At 43.4% G+C, this 8113-nt stretch overlaps 1 pseudogene; it reads right to left on the bottom strand.

The window, feature by feature from the left end:
- Positions 1–2707: 2707 nt before the first annotated feature.
- LOC110302722 (putative sperm motility kinase W pseudogene) lies at positions 2708–4202 on the bottom strand (annotated as a pseudogene).
- Between the last annotated feature and the right edge of the window lie 3911 nt (positions 4203–8113).

Here is an 8113-nt window from a genome sequence, read left to right as displayed (position 1 = left end):
GTTAGACTGGATCAGAGTTGCAAACATCTCTCGTCTTCTCTTGCCTCACAGTTGGGGAGTACTGGAACACTGGACTAGCAGAGAGTTCAGGCAGGTTGAGAAATCTGCATGGACTTAAGTGTTCAAGACTCCTGAGAAGACAAAGGCAACAGGGAGGAGGGGACCTCCTTACCTTTCCTGTCTGCAGGAATTTGGAACACTTCAAGCTGCCCTGGAGTGACCTGCACTGATGAAGGTTACATTTGGATATAGGAGAAGGTGAGCCTCGTGGCTCCTGATGGTGTTACAGGTCACCAGAACAGCTGTCACCTTATGCATCATTACTTTTGGCCTCTGGTGTTCTGGAAGTGTATTCTGCTTTCAGGAAAGATTCTGGTACTTGCAGACAGAAGGTTTCACAGTCATTCAGGCCTTACAGGTTCCCTGTCAAACTGGGTGACCTTCAAGAGGTCAGTATATATGCATGCTATGGGTGTCCCTCTCCCTTCTAAAATTCTCCTCTCAGGAAGGATGCTGGTACTGGCAGACAGAATGTTTCACAGTGATTCAAGCTTCCCTCCCAAACTGCATGCTTTTCAATGGTCAGGATATAGACCCAGTCTGTGCCCACCCCAACCCCTTTCTCAGATGGAAAAGCCTATGCATGCTATTTTTCTTATTTGGGCCCTGATACCCAGGGAGACAAGACTATTTCATTCACTGGGCACCTACACAGAGTTAGTGCTCTTTCACTGCACTCTTGGAACTTATCACTCTCCCCGTCTGGTCAGAAGCATCCACCATTCAAAGCCTGTGGATTCCTGGGTGTTGGTGTGGACACGGTTCCAGAAGTAACACTGAGCTCTCACACTTAAGTGTAGAGCCTGAGCTTCATCGTCATCATTAGAGGGTGACTCAATCATTATTATTTTGGCATCCAGCATTCTATTCTCATAGTCCTCTTCTCCTTCTTGTCCCCTTAGTGACAATAGCACAATGTTGGGGCATGCTGGGTGTGTTCATGTGGAGACAGGGGAGTCTTCACTTCATTGTCAAGGGCAGAATGGCCTTTGACAGGATAGTCTATTGTCTCGAGTGTTTCTTTCAGTAGATATCGACAGTACAGCCACTCAGGCCATCCTGCAGCTGTGACAGGATCTTCCAGAGATGGTCCACCCAGAGTGTCCATACAGAGACATGAGGACAGAGAGGTCCACATCCTCTTTTCACATGTGTTCCCTGAATTGTGGAACAAGATTCAATTCTGATATTGGCAGGAAAAGTTTTCTTGATAGGAGACAGAATGAATGGGGTAAGGAACCGAAACAAGGACCAGGTTATGTGTCCTAGGAAAATGCCTGTTATTTGGTCTTGGGGTACAGGGGCTGAAGGCATCGGCTTAGGTCTTTTTGCTGGTTCATCAGATGCTTTGGGTGGCTACGAAAGAGGCCCTATTATTGTGAATGGAGTCTCTGTGAAGAATCCTGTATCATTGTGTACACACCTCAACAGTTGGTTAGCTACTGTTTTAATGGTTGGGCGTACAGTACAAGTGTAGCACTCCAGCCTCTCCTTTGTCTAGAGATGCTAGTGTCCATTTTAGGCAGATGCTCCACTGATACAGCAGCCACAGGGTCAGGCCCTGGTTGTCCTTCTGAATGGCAGGAAAACTTTGAGGTGGCCCATTAGAGCCTTGAAATTGATCCTCTGCCAGGCACCAGATCCTCACATGATATTCCATCTGGACATGAGTTTCCCTCTGTACAACAGCCTCAGATCGGTAGGACAATTTTACTTTGTGTTTCTAGTTTCGTGTTGTTATTTTGAAAGGTGATCTGCAGCAACAATGAACCACTGCCCTCATTGTCAGGGATCCACGACTTTCCTGGCCTTACAACCATGAGCTTCGGTAGTGCAGCACTGTCATCTGCAGAGGAGAAGCTGAAGGAGGGAAAGACCTTAGATGTGAGAGGGACTTAAACCCACGCACCATGGGCAATGGCAGGCTCATCCTCTCTGAGAACCTCCTGCTGCATGAGAGATCCCTTGGGGGATGACAACTAGGGTAAGAACCAAAGGGCACAGGAGGGAAGGACACTGGAGCAAGTGCAGTGATGGGAGAAGCTATGGACCCTATCCATAAGCCCAGCATGATGCTGTCTGCCAAGACTCTCAATATCATAGTCGAGAGATTCTGGAGACACTGCAGCCATCTCCAGTGCAAGGGCATCCAGGACACACAGGAACTGGGCATCCAAATCTGCTTCCCCATGGAGGTATCCAAGCAGCAACGTCAGACTTAACAGGGCTCAGCACACTCTGCCTGCCCAATTGAATTGTACGGAGACATAGATGGGGCCAATTTGTATTTGACCGTGGTCACTCTTTCAGGCACTAGGTCCTCAAGCAGAGTCTCTTATCTGCATTTGTTCAGCATGGATGACAGCTCTACATGTCCTTTAACTCTGGCTGTAGCCACACTTGCTTGCTGATTACTGCTAGTTCAGTTGCATCAGATATGACATAGGCATTATCTAACTAGATTCCTTCCTCAGATGGTAAGTCAAGGAACAGAGATTAATCCTGCTGGAGTAGATATACACCTGACCATTGCAAGAGACCCCAGATATATACACCTTTTTGATTTTTTCCAATGAGAAGACATGAATAAAGACAGAGACTCCAAAATTCAGAGCTGAGATGTACCCTCCCATACTTGCCTACCCTTTCACCGGGCTCTGCATCCAACCTCTTTCAGGGGAGCCAATTTCTTGGAGGATCTACGCTGGCTGTTTGTCTCTGGAGCCCGGGGGGTTGCAACAAAGCCTTGAGAGGCAATTTCTGAGTCGATTGCGCAGTCTTCTGAAGAACCCAATCTTCAGAGGGGGAGATGATGTTTCCACGACAATGTCTTCCTCAGGTGGCAGGCATGTTTCATCTTCCAAAAGGATGTCGGAGATCCATGGGGCAGCCACAGCTCCAGTATGGAGGGCACAGCTAGGAGTGGTGCTCTTCTTCTCAGGAAAATGAAGAGCAATGGGAGGCATGGAATCACTTCTGGCCAACTTGTGTCCTGAGGGCCCGATGTGGAGGAGGCCAAAGTTGGGTTCACTGGCCCTTCTTTTTCGGGGAAGACCAGAGGTATGTGCTGGTGATGGGGGTGGTGTAGGGCACAGATCCGCAGGCTTGGGTGAAGGGGTAGGTGTATACTTAATCCCTTTGCCTACCTGCTCTTTTAAAAGCAAATATGTCCCCATGTTCTCATCAAACTTTTTCTTCTGCAGGGATTCTAAGATCTTATTGGCATCAAACCCCATGCCACAGAGCATGTCTATGATGGTGTAATCTGGGAAGCTATCAGCTGGAATAGTTACATCACATTTCGTGACCCAAGGATGTTGCTCAATATCTTCAATGGAGGGCCTCTTCTCAGGGGGAACTGTGAGGATCTGGTGTATGAGATTTTCCAGTTTAACAGAGATGAAAGGTGGAATACGATAGGTCCCTGTGGTAATCCTTTTCTCGAACTCTATCAAGGTACTTCCTGCAAAGGGGTGGTCCCCAGTGGTTATAAAGAATAGTAGCACACCAAGACTCCATATATCTGTCTTCCTGCCATCATATGGTTCTCCTAGCAATTTCTCTGGTGCCCAAAAGCTCCTTGTCCCACACTTCCGGCTCAGTAATCTGCCAGGGCTGCACTTTATGGCCAGGCCAAAGTCTGTCAGCTTTACATTTCTTTCCGCATCGAGGAGCACATTGTGTGGTTTAATGTCTCGATGGACAATATTAATATTGTGGAGGTATCTAATAGTTTCCACTAGCTGTCCAAACATATGTTTTGCCTCTTCCTCCTTCAGTGGGCCATGCTCCTTTATTAAATCAAATAAGCTCCCTCCTGATGCATACTCCAGTATGAAGTTGACGTAGCTTGATGTTACTAGGACCTGGAAGAGGCGAATGATGTTAGGATGATTGAGTGTCGCCAGTATTTCTCGTTCGGCCTGGATAACGTTGATGTTCTTCTTGCTGATCTCTACCATTTTTACGGCAACCAGGGCCTCAGTTTTCAGGTGTGAGGCCAATATCACAGTGCCAAATGTACCCTCTCCAAGATAGAAAAGGACCCTATACTGACTTCCCAAGCTCTTCTTTTTGGAGTTGCTGGCCATGAGGCTGACTTTTCCCTGTGCTCTGGTGCACACAAGTTGTGAGGTTCAACAATCGGCAATCCACAAGCTAGACAGCTCCAAAGTAGTCCCACAGATCACCAAAACCAGCTCCCTGCTCTGTATGGACAAATACAACAGGCCGGTCCACAGTCTTATACAGAGGATATTCATTCTTCCATCACAGAGGTTCTCTGTGAGGTCAGAGCAAAAACTGCACCAAGCAGAGAAGGTCATAACCCTTAGTGGCTGTCCTCACTCTGAGCCAGAGGGACTTTTCCATTCTCATGAAAATGAGATTAGCCTCTCTCAACTTCCTCTTCAGCAGATCAGAGACAGATATTTACTTCTTTAGCAATTACAGGCAGCAGAGTGCAGTGGTGGCCTCCGTAGCTGGATGCTGAGTATGTCAAACCAACCATCGGGGCTTTCAAGGATGATGTACATTTTGGACAAGTGTTCTGAGAGAGAGGCTATGTCACCACAAAGTGTAACTGGGAGCTTTTCCACCCAGCCACTTTGATAACAGAATAGACTCTGAGGTTTAATTCCTCACAAAGAAATACCTAGGCCATAAGCTTTGACCAATTCCCCAGCTGGCTTGTAAGTGATACAATCTCTTGATTCTAGTCTGTATCTGCCGCATGGATGGTTATCTCTCCTGAAATTCATGTTTCTGCCTTCCTCACAGTTCAAGGTCATTCTGTAGGTCTTCACTGTTTCTCAGAGTCCCATTTCTCTCTGCCTGATGTCCCACTTTGTATTTCCTGCCTTGCTTAATTGTCAATCAGATTTTAATGACAAGTGATGCCTGTGCACAGGACCAAAGAGATTCTCTATATATTCCCCTCCACAGTCCAAGTAAACACCCATCTCTAACATTAGTAAACTACAATCCAGAGGAACAACTATGAAAACCAGCAGATAAGAATTACATTCACAGTGTCCATTCTATCTGCACTTGGCCACATTGGGTTGGTCAGAACTATCTTGGTGATGGAGTTTGAGTTTCTATACAGAAATCATTTTCTATCAAACTATCCATTTATAAAGCTAAGAATATCTTTTAGACCTTATGACATTTTCTCACACAAGTTAAGTTGAAATCTGAGACTATGTCTACCCAATCTTCAATCTTTTCAGAGACATGAGGAGTTAGAAGGCCTGAGTATACTGAAAATACAACACAAGTAACTTCCAAATCTATAGACATGACAGAGGCAGCTGGTTCCTCAGACACCTGAAATGTCTATGAGTCTTTGGATGATCCACCTTCAGCCTTCTGGCTCAGAATATCTGACAGACTTTTCGGTAAAGGAGGAATTATGAAAGACTCCTTACCTTCTTGAGGCAGAGCTTGGCCATCAACTTCCTTGTGTATTGTTTATCCACAGCTTGGACAGCATTCTGTCTGCAATCTAGGCAAGCACAATATGTTGCCTAGGGTCTAGTTTGCCACATTTGAAGCAAACTCCATACAAAGGTTCTTCAGTGTCCATCATCATCTTTGAAGTAGTGTCAGTGTGCTGCCAGGAACAGACATGTCTCACTTTAAGAGCGTTTTATTAATAAAACATCTTTAAATGTCATATTCTGTAGATGTTTGAGGTTTTTGAAGACTATCTATTTATAGCATATGAGAATTGCATGTTCACAGCTAACTACTATCTGCTCAACATAGGAAACGTTTTCTGTAATCAGCAATCCTAGTATGTAACAAGCCATAGACAGTTGGCAACAGCAGACTTCAAGGACTAGAACGTCATGTTACGTAGGTACAATACCTTAAAAAGACATGAAACATGGATACATAATATATTCTTGCAAATAGAATCCTATTCTGTATTAAGATACAAAGACCATAGCAATGTGACAATATTTGGCTTGTTGATCATCTTTGGTCTTAAAGTCGATTTAAATAATCTACCATTTAATTCACACACCCATAAACACATACACACACATATAAATATACATGCATATATATGCTCTTATTCCTCTAGCCCCCTGTTTCTTTTCATGCCTTCTCTCCCTTTCCCTGAACATTAAGTAGGAGCAAGAGAGGGATAGAGGAAAGAGAAAGGAAGAGAAAAAGAAAGCCTGAGTCTAACATCCCTTACTGTGATTTCCTCCTGACCAAGCCAATTAACAACTTTTTACCAATCTCCCTTAAAGGAGGACAAATATAAATAACCCGTTTTATGACCCAAAGCATCTACCCCATTTTCGGTGAATGGGATGCCTTCCTCTTGAAATTGCTTCTTACTGTTTGGTGGTGTCTTTTCCTTAAGTATTTCCAAAGAAAACTGGGTATTTGCTAGCGTTAAGAAATCTGGTTGTACTATTAGTTGTCCAAGTTCTGTTTCCTAAAAGGTGCAAGGCTTAATGCAAGGCCCTTGTGTAATAGTCTAAGAGTAGGGACCAACTGGGAGCAGCAGCTTTCAAGGTTTCCTAGAAGTGAGTTTTGATGAAACAGCTATTGATGTAGTCTAAGGTTGAGCCTAGCAGGATGCTAGAATAATATGTCTCAGGGTCATAGTATCCTACTCAGCATCCCTGAGGGTGAATCTTGTCATGGCTTCTTTTCCTTCATTCATGTCTGTAAGCAATTTACTTTTACAGGTTATACACATTTCTACATTAACATATCTGTGGAATACGAGATGTGTCAGTCAGGTAAAGAGGGTTTGATGATGTCTGTTTGAGCTGGTAGGCTTTTGTTTTTCTAAGTTAGCTTGGATTATATTATCAGAGTTTAATATGAATTTTCATCCATGCCATTTCAAAGAATGGCATGAATCCACCTTGGATATTCTGTAGCCAATAAGATTTATTGGCAATCCTTACCTGAAGTCATAGCTAGAGACTTTTTCACATCTCAGCCTGTTTGAGTACAGTTCCCATGTAGAAGGATCAGCAAAACAAGTTACCTGTTTCGTTGGTCTTCATGATTTTTTTTTTCTTGTCAGTAGGACAGATCTTCAGGAGGTCTCTTCCAGTCACCTCTGTGTTTTATTAATTTTGAAGGATTCCACAGTTTTTCTTTTCCCGTTTGAAAAAGATCATATTCTCTTCCTCTATGCAGCATATTTACTGCCTTCTGTTCTGAGGTTAGCACATGTTTATGTTTATCTAAATCAGCAGTGCTCTCTAAGATCTAGGACTTTTTAGCAGCTGTATTATCTGTCTCGTTGGCATTTTAATAATTCAAGTCAATAAAGCTTGATTTAAACTCTCTTTGGGAGATCCTAGATCCCCCGTTTGTTCTATGAGCATTTCCTTTGAACTCCCATGAGAGCTCTCTATAACTGCCTGACCTGTAAGTTGGTAACATATAACATTTTTTATGCCCTAATGGGCAGAGTGCATTATAGTGGACACACAGGTTAAAGAATCATTTGCTCCAGTCTGCAAAGGCGTTTCCAAGGCAGCCATCATCTCTAATAAATGTGCAGTTTCAGAACCATCCCTTTTAGAAGGCAAGTCTGAAGCTTCTTAGAAGTCTGCATATGTATCCAGTGAGTGATGAATCAACAGATGTACATAGTTTAAAACTTCAAACTCAACACAATGAGACACATATTCTATTTTATGTTATTGCTTTGATAATTTAATTAATTTAATAATAAATCGGAATCTGGACGTTTATTGAGAATATTCAGCCTCTATGTGCTGTCATTTTCATCCTTCAAGCCTTTGTGCAATTTTCTCCTCCAGAAATTCTGTTTCTGCTCTCATCCTAGGTTCTGGATTGGATTCTTCCAAGACTTGGTATACTGATTTTAAGAATTCTCTCATCTCTGTTCTATGCCCTCTAACCTAGCATTCCATCCCATTTCTGTTTTATCTAAGTCAGCTTTATTTCGAACCTATTTAAAATCATTACCAAACCTATTAATTATTTCTTGTTTACACCAAAACAAAATTATATGGGGTCCAAATGCCATCAGTCATTGTTTTTTCTC

This window comes from Mus caroli, unplaced genomic scaffold (genome assembly GCF_978045245.1).
Source record: "Mus caroli unplaced genomic scaffold, Mus_caroli_1 scaffold_9, whole genome shotgun sequence".
In the NCBI taxonomy this organism is placed as follows: Eukaryota; Metazoa; Chordata; class Mammalia; order Rodentia; family Muridae; genus Mus; species Mus caroli.
This window is presented reverse-complemented; position numbering and strand designations above follow the sequence as displayed.